Source organism: Emydura macquarii, unplaced genomic scaffold, assembly GCF_026122565.2.
Source record: "Emydura macquarii macquarii isolate MOO-44397 ecotype Brisbane River unplaced genomic scaffold, CSIRO-AGI_Emac_v2 contig_2297, whole genome shotgun sequence".
Classification (NCBI taxonomy): domain Eukaryota; kingdom Metazoa; phylum Chordata; order Testudines; family Chelidae; genus Emydura; species Emydura macquarii.
In genome coordinates, this window is record NW_027132434.1 from 1,529,120 (window position 1) to 1,548,168 (window position 19,049).

Sequence of the window (19,049 nt, forward strand, 5' to 3'; positions counted from 1 at the left end):
TAAGTAGAGCGTGTAGCCACAGGACAATCAATTAATTCTGTGAATTCATCATAGGTTCCTGTTTACAAGGAATGCTTCCCACTGTTTCAGTGAAGGAGGTTTTAGTCAAATCCCATGGTTGTGTCAACAAGCCACCTATTGACAACAAGTAGTGGAGCACCCCTTACCTTAATTAAAGTACCAAGTGCGTTGGAGCTGACACTGGCATAAGTGTGCTATTGTCATTTTCACGGATAGCATGAAAACTTGAGCACAAAGAAGATGCTTCCCGCACTGCTCAGAGACCTAGAGGGGGGTGTCTGGAACTATAGCCTTGCTTCCCCTCGCCTCAGTGAGCAGGGGCAGGTGACTACAGGGCTGTCTTTGGAGGAGTGCACTCTGCAGCTAGTGGTTGTGCTCCCTACAGCTGTTCTGAAGGCTCCTACCTGCTTGTGGTCTCCTCAGGCACAATTCATCTAGACATCACTACCAGAGAGAAGGCTGTTAACCACCAGCCCTAGAGCAGCTCAGCCTGTTAGTACCTGAGCCCCTGGTGAAGGAACCACTCCTGTTATTTGGAAGCTACACATTACAGAAAGAAGAGACAATGTCATAAGAGATTTGAAGATGAAGGAATTATTGTCAAGTCCAGATACCAACAGTAGCTCAGTAGCTGCGTGTTTCATAAACATTCCCTTATACTGTGCTCTTGAGTATTTATGTGGGCACAAATCTCCCTTCATCACACTGCTGGTAGTGAGATAAAACGCTGGATAAACCATTTTCAGAAGCCAGTGCACCTTGGAGAAACTTGGTAAAATGCCTGTTTACATCCTGCAAAGTGAATGGCTTTGAACTGCTAAGGAGCCAGAAGAAGGGACACAAAGTAATGTTTTTAAGGCCTCCCCCTACAAATCAAATGACAGTTTTGACAGCTTCTTTGAAATGGCATGAAAATGCCATGAAAGCAGTACTTTAAGAATCAAGGGGTCAAATTGTGTTCGTTCTGATCTCTGTGAGGAATGGTCCTCTATGTGTGTACCCTACCTCCTCGCTGTAGAAGAGAGTGCTAAGGTCCCATCCACTCTTCTTTTCACTCTCTCTCCCCTGCAGACAGCTTTCTGTAAGGTCCAGGCTCCATCAGAAGAAAAGGGTGGGGAGATGAGAGGGGACAAGCACACTGTCCCACTTCTATCTTCGGTGAAGATGCTCTGTCAGGTAGAAGGCTGTATTAACTTTTCCATTGAGTTCTCTTGTGATCCCTCAGAGATATAGCCAAAGAGGAGTTCCTGGCAGCAAGGATCAGTGGAACTACACTGCTGGGGGAAATAGGAAGCTGACAGCATACAGGGTGTCCAAGCTAATGGCCTTAACCTCCCACAGATCCTGGGGGAATCTGGCCCTAGCTATTTAGGGTCCAATTCTGCATTCCTTGCACATTGCTAATTTCCTTTGAAATCAGCTGACCCCTAAAATCCAGTGGCCTTTCCTTATCAGACTATAACAATTCTGAGCCTATCCTTTTTCAGCATCTTAATGTTCACGCTGCATTAATTTACCCTGTGATACATATATATAGCCATAATGCACATGGAAGCTTTCATCTCTCGATGAATGGCTTAAGATAGTATCTAGTACAACCCAGAATGAAAATGTGTTGTTATGGCTGTACTAGCTAGTAATATTCTTTAAAGGCTAATACATAAAAAAAAATCCATTACACTGACTTTTTAGTGCACTGACAGTTTATGCACAATCTGCTTAAGATACCCAAAATAAAAATTACTTGCATGATTTACTTATTGAAGGCAGCACTTACCAATTTATAATTCAGTTTCCCAGAGAACACATGTAATAGACTGAAATCAGGCTTTGGTAGTGACCTCTGCCTGGGGTTAAATATACACAGCCCTTCTTTAACAACAGACATATCGCATGCACACAATATATAATGGGTTTAAGGTAAGACCTATTGTTTTCCTAGCTTGGGTGCCTAGCTGCAAAACGAAAGCTGAGATATGAAATTATGGAAGTTCTTTCTTTCACTGTAAATGCCATCCTTGTATTGAAATCACTGCCTTACACTGAGCTGCTGAGAAGGTTCTCAGATACAAGTCTAGCACTGATAGGACTATTTTACCTTGGCTCTTAATCTTACAGGAACCTCTTATAAAATAGCAGGTTAGAACATGCATTTCACTATAAACCACAGGAGAACAGGTAAAATGAAGCTGCCCTGCACATTTAAAAACAAACCACAAACTCATTTTAAACTCTGTGTTTTTAAGCTTTCTTTACAATAGGGTTTGGAGTACAAACTCCAAGGCCACATAATCACAAGTGTGCTAACCCACTCCTTGTTCCTCTGCTTATCCTCCTTTTTAGTTCCCTATAAACTGGAGCATATGCAACCCCTGGAGAGCTGTGAAAAATAGGGATTGTGGGCTCCTTCCTTGCATTGGATGCCAACATCATGTTGCTTAGTTGAACAAGATGTGATTGCGGCCCTCCATGATTACAGGTGTAGGGGAGTGGAATGCTGGATTGACTTCACCTGGTCTAAAACATGTCATAGCAGTGGAGTATCAAGGGGGGGATGGATACTGGTATATTAATTGTCAGGACATGCAGCTTGTATCAGATCTTTGCAATCTAGGGAAAATGAGCTTGTCAGTGAAATTGTGTACAACAAGATCTTCAGATCTGAATAGACTAGAAGGAGCTTGGGTTCAAGTAGTTGCACATACATCTAAATTCCTCAAATTATAAGAAAATACATATATTTAAAAAGCCAAGTTAATAATCTTACCAATAGATCTATAAAATAGCTATATAAGAGAAGCTAAGCAATTCGAGTTAAGGAAGATATAATTAGCAATAGCTTGGCCCTCGTCCAGTGATACACTAATAATTCGCTCTAGCTTTAGAGATACACTAATATTTCATTCCAGTATTTTTCGAGCTGCCAAAATACCCATTGGCTCCAGTGGACATTTTGAATGCACAAGAATGCAGGAGCAAACCCCAAATCACATATGGCAGCTGTGAATTGGGTAGGAGGGGTGTAGTTGGCCAAATACACTATTGGCATAATACAAATATTTTGTGTTATTAATATACTGCTGTGAATGGGCTGAGTCCCTATTCTTTCCCCTGAGTCAGTGTCTGAACTCACTTCATTCCTGGATTTTGGCTTCACTGGGAATGCAAAAACAATAACACAACATAAACCTCAGCCTAAACTTCCTCCCTGAGCATGGCTGGCCCTAGAATTTCCAGGGACTTTGTCTTTTCCTCTGTGAGAGGATGGAGCTGCACTTGACACAATGAGTAATTCAGCAACATTTCAGCAGCTGTATGCAGGTTTCTTCTGACACTTGCTAACAGGGTGGGACAGCAGAAGGCCATCCTGTTACAAGTGCCCAAATGTGTGTGAAGTACTTACAGACACTAAGAAAATGAGATCTCTGACCAAAAAAGTTGCACATGCTAATGTTAATAGTGAATTTGTCCCGGTGTGTGTCTCGTATCTTGACCATTTAAATATCCGAATTTCTTCCAAGAAGGGTATATTTATAGAGAGATCATTTTTATATGGCTGAACTGTTTTTATTTCTATCTTGGATCTTTTAAAACTCTATGTGAAATGCTTTAAATTAGATTTTTGTTTTGTGTTAGTCTGCAGTACTTCTGAAATTTTAATATCTTGTCCGCTCCCCAAAATGGAGCAACTGTGGAAAGTGGAGTGAGACGTGGAAGTGATGACAAATGTATTCACGATGCTATGTATATTGTTGGTGGATGGAAAAAAGAAATCATTTTAATAATGTTGCAATTCTAGTTTTAGAGGGGATCATAGATTTCTTTTTAGAATCAGGAGATTTAGAAATAAATGTTACACTTTGGACGTGTCATCTTTGATTGTGCCCCTTTAAAATTAGCTGTCAGGTATTTAGAATTGTTGACATTAATTTGTCTGGTATTTGTACGTCTACTGTGAAAATTAATTTTACCAAATAAGAGATCTACTGGGATAGACCACGCAGGAAAAGCTGCAGGAGACAATTTACTTAGGCAGCTCCACTTGTTGACAGCAAGAAATCATGTAGTAGTGGGAGTGAAGATGAGGTTTTCCTTCCCAAAGAATAATCAGGAGCATGGTCCTCCATACAATTGTGTGCCCTAAGATCTGTAGGGAAAATCCATAGTTGATGGCTTGCTACTTCGTGCCAGTTCCTAAAACCTCCAGCAGTACTGTTCTGTATGCAGCCGCCCTGGCAATACTGTTCCATGTGTGCCTGGCCTTTATTTTGTCTGAGTTTTTGAATGCAAGGAGTAGGAATTAATGCTTATAGGATTAGGATTTAGGCCCTGGTTCAGCAAAGCACTTAAATGTATGCTCAACTTCAGGCATGTGAGCAGACCTAGTCAAGTCAATGGGACTTAAGCACATGCTTAATGTTAAGCGTGTACTTAAGATGTACATTGAGGCATTATGTGTTTCCCTGTGGATTGGTCATAGGATGATGTGTAGTGTTGTCAGTTCGCATGATTTCATTGCCAGTTTTGTGATACTCGATGTTTTTCTTAAAGCCCTAGCTTCTGGAGTCATGTGACTACATGATAATCTCAGCTTTCTTTTTTAAAAGGTCCAGAAAAGATTGAAAATGTGAATCCTAAAGGCTCAAAAACCAGAAAGTAAATAAAAACGAAGCCAAAATGTATTACCTTAAAAAAACTCATGCTGTTTGTACACAGGGTTGGTAGTATTGAATGTAAGCCAATTTGTTGCCTGCCCAAACTCTGCCCTATACATCCATGTCCCACTAAATCTACAGGATCCCCTCCATCCCATTCTGTGCTACTATGAAACCATTCCCACAGTGTCTGAGGACGTGGGGAATGATGCGCATTTTGGGCCATTTGGATTTAACAGATTTTTGACCATTTTTACATGTCGTCCTTCATCTTCATATTCCTTCATGGCTAAAGTGGAAAGGATGATATGGCTCATAAAGTACTTAGAGAAATGGTATCAGTATTGTCACCTGGTGCACATAACTCAGCTATTTCATTTTTGTTGTCTAGGTCCCTATGCTGGTTGGAATGTGCAGTTAAAGAAAACTGCCACTTATTTTTAAAATTGACTAATCACTTCATCTAGGTATAAGAATAAGTAAGCCACCACTTTAAAACAAAATGTTTAAAAATGGAATAAAAACTGCTAAAAGGAAATTGTGATGCAGTCTGCGGTTTAACAATGGACTCATAGTTTGTCCCCCATAGTTTGTGACTAAAGAGGTATTTTGCAGCAGCTGAATGGATGCGAAGCTAGAGAATTTCACAGTGGTTTCAATGGGGTGGCCATTATCTATGTCATTATTATTCTCTCTTTCCTAACCTCGTGGTGAGAATAATAAACAAAGCCATTTAGACTGCATGGAGAAAAATTCAATATGCAGTACTTTTTGTGTGTATTTCCACCTTACTCACATTATTAATATGTATTAATTTTAGCTATAGTCGAGTTTTGTGCCCATTCCAAATCCAGGAATGCTCTATGTTGTCTCTGAAACCCTATGTATAAATCTATAGTAGATAAATCTATAGTATGAGTATAGTATGAGAAATACATTTATGAGTTTATTACTCAGATATAGTTATTCAATGTTCTTTGTAAATACAGGTCCAGCACATTATTTTCACAACTTCTAACAACCTTATATTCAACAATCTTGTTAAAATTCTCACAAAACGAAGCAAGATTATAGTGGCTCTGTTCAACTATAATTACATGAGGCTGACATGCCATCCTTAACTCACGTGTCCCTGCGTGTTATTGCAAGGTAAAAATGATATTCCATTCCATTGCTTCACTGCTGGGTGATTCAGTTGAGGACATCAGTGTTATCCTTAACTTTGTGTTATCGGACTCTTTTTGGTTACTGGTGTTACAAATTCAGCATTCACTAAATGCAATCTTCTCACTCCTCCCATCTCATAGGACCACAGACTGGAGAGGTGGAAAAGGCAAAACCTATTAGATGGAACCTACCTCCCTGCCAGTGAAAAGCTTTCACACGTTCAGTAGCAGTTTCTGGGTTTAGTTTTAAATGCCACAATAATTCCACTAATCCTGCCTCCCAAATCAAAGCATAAGCCTAGGAACAAAAGGGACTTTACAGCAAGTGAAATGTCTTAACTGAATGCTGAAGGCTCCCCAGCTGTTAGACAACAGCACATAACATTAACACTGCCTGATTATACAGGGCTGTAGCAACTATTTAAGCCACGATCCGAGATACATTTTTACAGTAACCTGTCTGATGTCACACACACCCAGGAGCCGCATGTTACTCACCTTCGAAAACCCCAGGCTCTTCAAGGCTACCGCTGTCCTGAGCTGAGCTGCTTTCATCACAACACCTAGTGTCTGCTTTGCTGTGAGAGTGACACGCCGTCTCCTTTCCCCCCTGGTTTGATCTTTTCTGATTTCGGCTCAAGTCTCCCAAAGCCGGATCCCTCCAAGTAGAACCTCCAAGGGCGTCCTAATCCTTTCACAGCCCTAGGAGGGAGTAGTGCAGGCAGCCCCAGCAGCTGGTCCAGCCCCTTCACAGCCCAGCCGCGGACAGAGCCTCCTCCAGCGAGTTAGGTTGGAAGCCTTTTACGTCCACTTTGGGAGGTAGCGATGGGTCCAGGAAATACAGTGTAATCTGATACTGGTTTCGGTCTGACAAGGGAGCCAGCTGCCAAAGGGTGGGGGGGGGGGGGACAGAGGGGATGGGTGGATGCAAAAAGAAGCAGGAGGAGTAAAGAGAGAGGCAGTGCAGGTATGTGAGTGCGAGAGAGGAGAGGAGAAGAGAGGAGGCAGCGAACTCCAGTGAAGCGGGGGGAGCTGCTGGTCTGGCTTCTCTCCAGCTGCCAGGGAAGCCTGTCCCAGCTGCTGCCATTCCCCCCGCGGACGCTACGGGGCATCGCTTCCCAGTCAATACGGTGGCTGGGTGGGAGGAGAGCAGCAGGACCAGCTCCGGTTGATGCATCCACAGAGCTGAGCTGCCCAGGTTAGGGAATGCAAAGCTAGCCCTCTTGAGTCTTTGAGCGGTGCAGGAAGTGAGGGAGGATTAGGGGAAGATAAAGGCATGACTGTGGCAGCTGGATCCTGACCACTTTGGGGCTCCAACCTCCCCCAGTCCACTGCTTAAACAGGGAACAAGTTTAGCCACTCTTATTCCAGAGACGTGATCTGGACACAAATGCAACCGTGCTGCAAAATCCCAGATCCGTTATCTGGATCCTGCTAGTTTATGACCTCCACCCCCCACATTCACTTGCCTAATTTACAGACCATGTCTCTAGCCATTCCTGGTGCATCTGAAAAACTTGGACCCCCGGGCACAGCAGTACCACAAGAACTCAGATCTGGCATCTGGATTGTGCCAGATCCTGCCAAATTTTAGCCATAAACCAGGAAATTGTAAATTGTGCCATCAAAATGAGCCAAGTTTTGCTTTTACTATTGAACAAAACAAACAGAAAACTGGACTCCAACACATCTTGGAAACTCTGATTTTGGCACTTGTATCCTGTTGATTTTTGGTGCACGCTTCTCAGTTTTACCATCTAAACTTGGTATCTACGCAGCTACACCTAATCCTCCAGAATAATCAAGAAATCACAGTTTATCTAGGCACAAAATGATGTCACTGGCAAAAACAACAGTTCAGTTGGAGAGTTGCTTGAGTGAAGGGAAATGAGCAGAGACAGGAGTCGGAAGCTGAATTGAGCTCTGGTAAAGTGAAGTCAGTGGAAGTTGCATTTGACTTGAGAATATGACCCAAAGTTTTTTAAAAAAATGTGTTCTGCTAGCACAGGCTAAATAGGATTTCTAGAGTCAGTGTGTAGACCAGGCTAAAGCATCTAAAAAAACTTTGTTAGAATCCTTCCTGGACTAGCATCTACTATATTTTTTTAAAAAGGTATGAAAGATCAAAGTAATAAAAACATTAGGTAAAATAGCTGTACTTAGCTATCAAAATAAAACTTTTTATAAGAAATAACTTCGTATTCATCTTTGATAAGAATAAACACTCTACCTGGAATATTAATGCCCCTTTACTTTCAAATTGAACTGATGAGTAATGCTTGCTTTGTTTTACTCAGCATATTTCTGGTGCCTGTTCAGTTTTCTAAAAGAATGATTTGGGGCTATTTTATTTTATTTTATTTTTCTTCATTGTGTTTGTAGCTTGATCAATTCCCTATTACTTTTATGTGTCTAGACATTTTGGCTTACCCCATGATTTTTCTATTGTTCCAATACAGAACCTGTTTCAAGTTGATGTATCTGAATTTGTGGTGTAAAATTATCATGTTTTGATGGATATAAAGGATTAAAATATTGTCAAAGTGTTTCATAATAACGCTTTAGGACTATAGTCATGGGTAGTCATGTGCAGCTCCTCTTGAAGTCAATGTCAGCAACATTTATGTAGCAATGAGCAGAATTTGTCCTTTGATAAACAGCCTAGGGTTCTACTTGTTCTATTTCACAGCCATATTGTCTGAAATATAAACAAATCTCTATGGTATACTGCCAAGTAAAGTCAGGGGAAAAGCTGAAAGAGTGTTACAGATAGATGTTCTGCCGTTTATATACATAATAATGTTTGGGAACATCATGATTATTTCAAACAGAAGATATGGGACCATATCCCTCTTTCCAGTGTGAGTGATGGATGGGATGAAACCAGTTCAAATAATAGCCAAATATGGCCAGTAAGCATCAAAGAGGTGGGAGAAGTTGTACCACAGAGACATCTGTGATAATCACAGATTGGAGGTATGTCTGGGTCAAACTCTGAGCTCTGTTTTGTTTTGAGAATGCCATTTAGTGCTTGTAATCTTCATTGCCCCTTCCCTTTGTAAGCTCCATGTTAGTTTAAGACAGCCCGGCGGTGGTGAAAACGAGGACAATCCTGATCTATGCTGGACACTAGGTACTCCTGCTAGGGTGTCAGACACCTCCCAGAGGGCTAACAGTGAGCAAGCCTGGATGCTCTACGGGTACATCTGTATTGGAGCTGAGAGCTGTAATTTCCAGCTCAGGTAGGCATATGCATACTAGCACTGACTGAGCTAACGTGCTAATAGTAGAAGTGTAGCCACAGTGGCAGAAGAGGTTGTGACACACTGCACCCCATGTACATCCTTATGGTGTGATCATGTATAATTCATGTTCACCCATATAGTGTAACTGTGTATTGTTTAATGCAAAGTATGTCATGTAAGGTGTTTTTGGAATGCTCATGACAAACTGATCATTATTGTTATAGTGGTATGTTTGTTGCAATGCCATATGTATAATTATGAAGCTCTGCTATATAATATTCCCAAATAGGTGTCTCCTGGCTTCAGGCAGATCTAAGTAAAACCCTCCAAAAGCAGAGAGGTAGTCCATGCCCCACTAAGGCTTGTATAGAACAACCCAGCTCAGCATTTCAGGAACAAAGGACCAGCACAGATGGGAACAGGCAAATCCACAAAGAAGCACAGTGTCTCAGGATGTGGAGAAAACCATGCAAGGATACTGTTTGTTACCTGACCCTGAAAGGGAGGGACATGTTGAAAAGGGGGGAGATTTTGGCAGTTAGCTCTCTCTCACTCTCCCATTCCACCTACAGACAACATCAAGCAACTGAAGAACAGTCCACAGGGGGAGGGCCTGGCTGAAAGAGTCAGCCAGCCTGTGGTGAGCATTATCTAACTTTGCAAGATTACCAAAAGTATTAAGTTTAGTTTAGAATGCGATTTGCTTTTATTTCATCCTGATCAAATATGATTTATATTCCTCTGGCTTATAATCACTTAAAATCTTTCTGTATTTAATAAACTTATTTGTTTGTTTTATCTAAAGCAGTGCATGTGGTTTGGGTATGTGTAGAGACTTCATTTAAAGCGATAAGGCTGATGCATATCAATCTCTTTGATAAATTGACAAACTAATATGAGCTTGCAAGATTCAGTGGGCAGCATTGAACATTGCAAGATGGAAATTCCTAGAGTTGCCTCTGGCAGTGGGGTTGTTTGCTGGGGTCGTTCTATTGCATAATCCCATGAGTTCCTGGCCAGAAGCACTCACTCACTAAATAAAGAGCCGCTTGCTTGTAGGAGGCTGTGCATGGGCTGACCCCGGGGGGGGAGGGGGGGCAGGTTTCACACGGTGGAGCAAGTGCAAGATGGGCTCCAGGAGTGAGGGATTGGGGTGATACAGCTGTACAGCAGTCCAGATTGCAGAGGGGAACATCACATTGGTTCAGTGAGAATACTTGTTACTCTTGTTATCTTTTTCACACTTTGAGCACTGGTTTGTGATTTTAAGTGAGCCTTAAGTACAGTGGCTAAGAACAGTCAGGAGGAGATCACAATTTTGTTATTTTCTGTTTGTTTATTTTGGATGAGGGAAATAAGCACAGGGAAACATAAATATGCCAACCCATGAGGCAGCTGCAAAACTGGAAATTGCAAGGCTGGAAGACCAGGAGAAAGAGAGGGCCCGGGAGTTTCAAAAGTGGCAGGCAGAAATGAAGCTTAAAGAAGCAGCCAAGGCCAGTGAAACTGAGGAAGCTGTATACAGATATGCCTTAGAGTTAAAGCGGTAAGAAGAAGCTGCAGTCAGAGAAATTTAGGAAGCTGTCCACAGACGTGCCTTAGAGTTAAAGCAGCAAGAAACAACTTTTACTGCAGCCAGAGAAGCCACAGAGAGAGCCAAAGAAGCTGAGGAGAGAGCCACCAGCGAGTCTTGGAGGACAAGGAGCAGGAGAGAAGATATCACCTGGACATGATGGACAAACATGGGAGAATTCCAGGTATTGCTACATCCCCAGTGCCTCCCTCCACTCCTAATACGTCCAGCTTTGATAAGCTGTGTCCTGCTTAAAACGAGACAGACTGCATTGAGGAGTACTTCACTATTTTTGAAAAGCTCTGTGAGGTGCACAAGATTCTGTGGAACAGCAAGTCCTCACTCTCATTGCGAAATTGTCTGGTAAAGCTTTGTCTGTGTTTAAGGAATTGCCAGTTGAGGAGGCTTTAAGGTGTGCTGCATTTAATAGGGCTGTCTTGCAAAGGTTTCAGATTACTCCTGAAGTGTATAGAATGAAATTTAGAAATCTTAAGAGTGATACAGGCATGACTCATTCCAAATATGCTTATAAATTGTGTGATTTGTTAAAGAAATGGGTGAAGGGAAAAGATAAAATCCCAGCAACTGCTGGAGGAATGGTAGAAAGTATCCTGGACTCCTCTGTAGCAGGTGGAAGTGACATGCTTCCAGGTGGGGGGGGAGGGGCGGTTGAGACCAGTTCCCACACCGCAGCTGGAGGCAGTGTCTCCTTGGGGAGAAGGGAGAGTGAATTGCCTGCCAGAGAAAAAGCTATCCAGGTTGTGAGTTGCCAGCACGTTGCAGCGGTCGGAACAAGAGATGAGAGACCCCACTCTAGAGTGCATGGGGTAGTGTGTCTCAGAGGGGGGTCCAGAGAAGGAAGCTAGGGGAGGATGGTTGGGAGCATAGGAATGCCTCCTCACTGATCACTTGGGAGAGAATGCCCAGAACAGAGTGGCTGGTTCAGGATCTCTGCACACAGACAGCCGATGGCTCAAGTTTTGAGAGGGAGCTGTGTGGATGACTTTCTGGAAGGGAGAAGTCACACGATTGACCCCTCAGGCATAAAAGAGGAGGTGACAGAGAGTGCCCAGACTCCTGTCCCAGGTTTTCAGGACACTCACCCTGATGTGCTGGTGGAAATTAACTCTGCCTCTTTAAGACAGGAGGATCCAGTTTCCACTGAAGAAGAAGGTGTCTGTGAGCATGCAATTGACCCTACTGGCAGGGAGGCTTCCCCCAGGCTGGTAAAACACTGAGGACAACTGGGAACAGACAGCACTGGAAATAATAATACCTAACCAGAGTGCAGACACTCTCAAACCAGAAGGAATACATCATAACCCTCTTGGAAAAGGGGATGGGGAAGGATTCAGTGCTGGAAGTGGGGATCACAGGTGACCCCAAGGAAGGAGAAGAATTTTCTGCACATGTACAGTCCTTGGGTTTGGGGACAAATCCACAAAGGGCCAGCTGTTGTGCAGGATCCCACCCTCCCCCAAACCCTTATTTCACCAGACCCTGAAGCACCAAAATCCCAAGGGGTCCAGGCAGGGGGAAACACTAGATGGAAAGAAAAGCCAGGGACTAACCACAGGAGAAAGTCCATAAGGCTATTGAATGACAAGGGATACTAAACCAACCAACCTCAACCAGACTGCCTGAACAAAGGGCATGGTATGATAAAGATACTTGTAAGTGCCCATCTATAATAACACATTTGGTATTGATGCTGAACTTTGTGATGAAAATTGGGATTTTCATGTTAAACCTTGTGGTAAGATATATTATGCATAGGTTTTTGGGAAAAGCCTTTGAACGTGCAAAGAATGGCAAATGGGGAAACTGAAGCAGGCTGCTCTCATGGCTAGGATGGCTAAATACCAAGAGGACCCCAATTTATTGCCTCCCGATTAGCTAGCAGCTAACCCTCCTGCAGCTAAGTTATGGGCTGCTTGCTTGCAGGAGGCTGTGCACGCGCTGACTCAGGAGTGGGGGTTCACATGGTGAAGCAAGTGCAAGACGGGCTCCAGAAGTGAGGGATTGGGGTGACATAGTTGTACACTAGTCCAGATTGCAGAGGGGAGTGTCACAGGGGCTAACCTTCCAAATAAGTACCTTGGATTTCAGATGGGAACATACTTGGGGTGGCTAGACTGTCCTGCTGCTTGTACCGCCATGGCTACAATGCTGTTTTTAGAGCGTTAGCACGATCGGAGCTACCGTGAGTATGTCTGCTCAAGCTGGAAATTACACCAGCTCCAAGTGTAGATGTACCTTTTGAAGTTCTAGTCTCTGGGATCCGGGACAGAGGCAGAAAGGAAGCAGATCCCATTATGATGGGTTTGGAATGGCCTGTAATGATATAGGAATACCATGGTGCTTACCATATGCCTGTGTTGAGTTAATTCAGGAGCAGGATTCCTAAGAAATGCACCCAGGAAGTGGGAGCAGTGGGGGATCCTGATAGACTCAGCAAACAACCTGAGTGAGAATGCTAGAACTATTCACTTTTTGATGCCCGGGCTCAGCCCACTGCTGGGCCTGCCAGACCTGTTTCCCCAGATGTGACTTGGTCCATGGGGGGAGCTGGTAAAAAGATACAGGAGGGTTGAAAGAGACACACAATCAGTTACACAGGTTTTTGGGCTAAGGAAACCCCAGAGCCTGCTGTGGGAGGACTACAGGGGGTCCCCATCTGGAAGATGGTTAGAATGTAGGTAAAACAGATTTGGGTAGATGTATGGGGCTGGTTTGCCCCCAGCACATGAAGGACCCACTGCCACACCCAGTCTCTTTCCAGACACAGGTTTATTTTCCAAACATAGGCAAAGCACCTAACAGTCCCTCAGCCTACCCTGGGCTATAGCTCCTAGAGAATGTTCCCCTTTTTGCTTTTCTCAGACCTTCCTGCTTCAGGGCCTACTGGGGGATTCTTCCTTGTCCTTTTCAGTGAGCATTACTTCTCAGGACTTTCCCCCTGGAAGTCCTTTTCCCCCAGCAGGTTCCCACCACCGCCTCCTCCCAGGGAACTCTAGCAGCCTCTCCTTAGCTTCCTTATTGACAGTCTAGTTTTCTATAGCCCCAGATGCTGCCCTGCCCTCTTATCTGGCCAAACTGGAAACACCTGTTCTAGTACAGGGTGGTTGGATTTCCTTTATATAAAGAGGCCAGCCATCCTTTGATGGGAGACCTTGTTTTAAAAGTCTTTTTTTTTTTTTTTTGTAATGCTGTGCTTTCTTACTATGGTTAAGTAAATAATACTTTTGTTTTTAGAAGACTGCTTTAGGTCACTGTAATGTACCTGCCGCATACTCTCAAGGGGAAGAATGGCAGTTATTGAACCCAGTCAGACCTGCAGGGTAAGAATGATTTAGATACACAGGGTACTGCAGCCTAGGGTGCAGTCTGAGAATGGGAGAATTGTGGGATTCCACCATGAGAGGTGAAGGTGTAAGACCTGAAGAGTGCACCAGAGCCTACGGACGGGTTAGAGGTGTAGCTAGTGAAGGAAAATAATTGTCTGCTTGACTATAGTTACTCCATTTTTACAGCTTCTTTGTTTATAAGGCAAGGCCATTTCACTCTGTGCACAGATCATGAAAAGTTCTTAGGAATGCAGAAGGAGATAAGACTCGGCTGAATTCAGCAAGCTCTGCAACCTTGATAGATAAGTTGTAGTTAACTGCAAAACATCTGTAAAAGTATCTTATGAATAATAATATAGACCAATAGTTATAGAGAAAATAGGTTTGTGCCCTTGTAAGGGGGATATGTATGGTCTTGTCATGAATGTTTAAGTAGCAATAAGGTATAAAACTGTCTGTAATCCTTTGTTCGGGGTCTTTTTCCACTGTCCACTTGTAGGCTTGGGAATTGACCTTCTGCAGAATAAACTCTTTTGGAGACTGTCCAGCCTGAAATCCTGTGTGGGTCTCTTATCGGTGCAAGGTAACGAACCACACTTGGAATCTTTTTCCAACAATTTGGCGACTCTGATGGGACTCTTTGCTTGCCAGCCCCGAGTTCTGCACCAGCCAATGCCTCAGCCGGCACTAGCCCTGAGACCGTGGCACCCCTACAGTCTGAGCTCCAAGACCCAGCCTGAGAACTGGTTCCTTTCTTTCATTGAGCATAGAATCATAGAAGATTAAGGTTGGAAGGGACCTCAGGAAGTCATCTAATCCAACCCCCTGCTCAAAGCATGACCAACCCCAACTAAATCATCCCAGCCAGGGCTTTGTCAAGATGCACCTTAAAAACCTCTAAGGATGGAGATTCCACCACCTCCTTAGGTAACCCATTCCAGTGCTTCACCACTTTCCTATCCTAGTGAAAAAGTTTTTCCTAATATCCAACCTAGAACTCCCTCACTGAAACTTGAGACCATTGCTCCTTGTTCTGTCATCTGCCACCACTGAGAACAGCCTGGCTCCATCCTCTTTGGAACACCCCCTTCAGGTAGTTGAAAGCTGCTATCAAATTCTTCCTCACTCTTCTCTTCTGCAGACTAAATAAGTCCAGTTTCCTCAGCCTCTCCTCATAACTCATGTGCTCTATCCCCCTAATAATTTTCATTGCCCTCTGCTGTATTATCTCCAATTTGTCTACATTCTTTCTGTAGTCCCAAAACCGGACACAATACTTCAGATGTGGCCTCACCAGTGCTGAATAGAGAGGAATAATAACTTCTCTCAATCTGCTGGAAATGATCCTCTTTAAATAAACATCTCTTTAAATAAACAGCTCACAGATAAAAAAGCATCCAACTCAGGTGGCTTTCCTTCCTGTGACACAAAGTGGGAGCAGAGAAGCAAATCACATTGTGCAATTTGTTTTAATTGAACTGGACAAATATTCTTTATCATTCTTTGTATCATTAGCAACATTGCTTGTGAAGTTAATTTTCAGTACTTTTTGCAGTACTTTCTGTCTAGATGGTAAACTTTTGGGGATTAGGAGTATTTCTTACCATGTACTTTCGCAGTGGGGCGTCATTCTCAACTGAAGCCTTTAGGCACTTCCTAAATACAAATAATCATCTGATTTAAAAAGTAATATTTATTTAGATACTCATTAGGGTGAGTGAGACAGCTTGTCATATAACTATAATACCGTCCATCCCAAGTAGTGATTACTGCAGCCTACCATCCCTCCCAAGTCATATTTCAGTTGCAGACAGAATAAATGATTTCCACCCAGTTCATTCTAACTACTTTAGAGGATGGTATGTGGATTCATCCATCATTTACTTGTGTAATAGCTTCTCAAAGTGGATAACAATAAAAATATAATCATAATGTAACTTAGAATTTACCTGATTGTGAAAAAGCAATATTAAACAAATAAAGTATTCAAGGAAGGCTTTCTACCCAGACAATGGATAGTGAAAGGAACAAATATCAGTCACTCAGAGCTCTATGGTTAAGAGTTTCTCACAGGCATGGTGAAGTGACTGTCAAGAGAGCATCATAAAACAATTAAGTCTTGTAATTATCCTTTCTTAGTTTTAAAAATTAAATGAATTCCAGTAGTTAGGAAAGGTGCTGTAAAGACAATCATAGTTACTGAAATCAGACATTCATTCTCATCACATGTATATAGAGGAAGAATGAAGCAGTGGTTGAATAGGACATGGGAGACCTGAGTTTGATTCTCTTGCTCTGCCACAGATTTCCTGGGTGATGTTGAGCAAGTTGTTCTGTCTATGTGCCTCAGTTCTCTATCTCTAAAATGGGGATAATAATACTTCCCTACTTCAGATGGTTGTTGTGAGAATGAAGACATTATTGTGCAGCAGTCAGATACTAAAATAATGGGGGGCAGACGCTAGATGGGCAGTGTTGGCAAACCATTCCTAATAGCTCTAGCAATGTTCCCCAATCCTGATGTGGTTTGTTTTTTGTGCCCACTCAGTCTTTGGCAGGGTGAATTTGTACTTGGTTGGTGAACAGCTTGGTGAAGCTGAGTAACCTTCTTTTAGATGCACAGGAAAGTATTTCTCATTATGAAGAGGAATCTCCTTGTAAGATAAATTTGCTTGAATTCAGGCATTCATTCATTCATAGATTGCTTGGAGGTCTCCTTCATGGGAGATCCATATCAGACATGAGGGGAATGGAAAATGTGATGTCTTCTTTGCTTGGGTTTATGCTAATCTTGCTCACCGGGGTTCCAGAGCTTCAGGCTACAACCTCTGATTTAGAGCCAGGTCATTCTCAGCTGGTAAAATTCAGCAAGGAGACAATGGCTCTAGTTTACACCTGCAGGCTTGTGCACATGCACACACACAACACACTTCTCTTTTCTTTTTATTGTTCCTTTCCAATCCCATTCTCTTCTTTTGTGTCATGGTTGCTGCTTCTTCCCCACCAAGTCATTGTGCCTAAACCCCAAATAGGAGGGACCACTTCCAGGGGTTTCCATATTCTCCATATCCATTCAATCCTTTGACTCTATGAACAAGGGTGTCACACTATTGTTAAATGTGATGTTACACTTAAACAACACTGTGACAACTGGCTCATTTCTACCAAACAGTTTACTTCAGTGCCTAGCACATTGTGGGTATGGCCAGAAACAAATAAAATAGTAATATAGGCATAACCTTTCACTAAAAACCCTAATATTTCTCACCCAAGTACCAATTTCTTGACTTCTTTTTCTTGTTGGCTTCTATTAATTTCTTAATATGTGTTAAAAGAGTAACGTACTAGAGTTCAAAGATCATTATGTTAAACTATGGGAGTCTCCATGTAACTGATTGCTGTAGTCATTAGCTATTAAAGATTACTAGATTCTGATGGAATTTTAATGCATATCAAATAAATTGGTAACTTAGCAACAAAACTGAATCCCTTTACAATTTCCCAGTGAATGAGAGTAATGTTGAGCTAGCAACTCAAACCAAAATTCTGCAAGATGACACTACATGAAGAAGGGATAAAGAAATAATGTGCAAAAAAAATGTAGAGTTTTCAATATAATATGCATGTGCATATGATCATGTATATACTATATGTATGCATAAGGTACATATACTATGTGACCCCACAGGCTTACTCTCTTATTTAGAATCTTATTCTTCAACTGTAGGATATTAACTCAAATGCCTGCTTAAGGGTTTCTTGCAACTTCCCCTGAAGCATTTGGTGTCATCTACGTCAGATACAGAATACTGAACTAGACAGACCTCAGATCTCGCTCAGTATGGCAGTTCTTATGTTTCTGTGTAGTCACATCTCCTTACTCAGACCAATCCCAGGATTCAGTTCAGTTTTCTGTGTTAGGAGAAGTTTTCTGTTATCTAAAGTAAAAGAGTGACCTAGAATGATCTAGAAATAGTGAACTCTCAGTATTCAATAATTTACTGTCCAGCACTCACTGCGCCACAAGCCAAATAACAAAACAGCATCCTTCCTTGTATTCAGAGCAGTAGGTAATGGTCATGCTTACTGTAGTTAAAGCTGCAACAACATGTGTAAGATTCCAGTATAATATCCAGTGTTCACATGCCCCTGCCTTTCAGAAACACTAACTTTTGGACTGACATTTTCTTTGTGGAGGTCTCTGATTTTAAAGGATGAGCAAATTAACCTTTTTGAGATACGGGACATTGGGGAAAAAAAGAATTACAATGGGGAAAAATGTGGGGTTTTTTAATGGTGCTATAGCAAAAGCACCTGAACTTTGAAACTTGGCAACAAGATGGTACTTGATGGGAAGATGGCATCCTTGTGAATAGTCCGACACTCTTGATAGCTCTGATTACTACTGACATGGCTAAGTTGTGTTTACACATCAGCTTTTTTCACAACACAACATTAGTGGAACAATTAGCTATGATCTTTTGGTTACGGTTACACTAGCAACTGTACATGTGTTCATGGTTATGGTTGTGCCATAACCTCTCTACTCCACATATAAAACCCAGAAGCCAGTGGCGTACCATGGGTCTCTGGTGCTTGGGGGCCAATACTTACATTTGTGCCGCCCCCCAGGTCTCATGCACCCCCTGTGCAGGGCAGGAGGGGTCCCTGGCTCCCACCAGACAGCGCAGTCCCCCAGCTGCCCTGGGAAAGGGGGGGCAGACCACATTCTTCTTCCTGAGCCCTGGGGACTTTCTGGTGCTCATGGCAGCAGCGGAGCCTTGCCAGACATCCCCCCTCTCACTTACCCACCGTGCGGCGCCCACCTCTCCCGCTCAGAGCCTCCTGTGCTTCCTGCTCATCATGGAGGGCCCAGCCGGTGACCCCCCTCCCCAGGCTGGCACCCGGGGTCCTGGCTCCCCCCTTCCTCCAGCTGCCTGTACAGAGTGTGTAAACCAGAGTTGTCCTGTGCTCACTTGGGATAGAAGCACTCCCCTTGACCCTCACAAATGTTCTGGATTATGCAGCAGGTGATGATCATG

The 19,049-nt window shown here is 42.9% G+C and overlaps 1 protein-coding gene across 2 annotated transcripts in view; it reads right to left on the minus strand.

Annotated features, from left to right (window-relative positions):
• The window catches only part of HTR1E (5-hydroxytryptamine receptor 1E), a 49,097-nt gene extending 42,481 nt beyond the window's left edge, over positions 1–6,616 (minus strand). The window contains exons 1-2 of one of the 2 annotated variants that reach the window (XM_067560690.1): positions 6,341–6,616; positions 5,803–5,992 (exon numbers count right to left, since the gene is read on the minus strand). The gene's annotated coding sequence lies outside the window, so the exon portion shown is untranslated. The remainder of the gene's footprint in view (positions 1–5,802; positions 5,993–6,340) is intronic. The other variant, XM_067560691.1, reaches the window with a different exon arrangement.
• Positions 6,617–19,049: the final 12,433 nt, after the last annotated feature.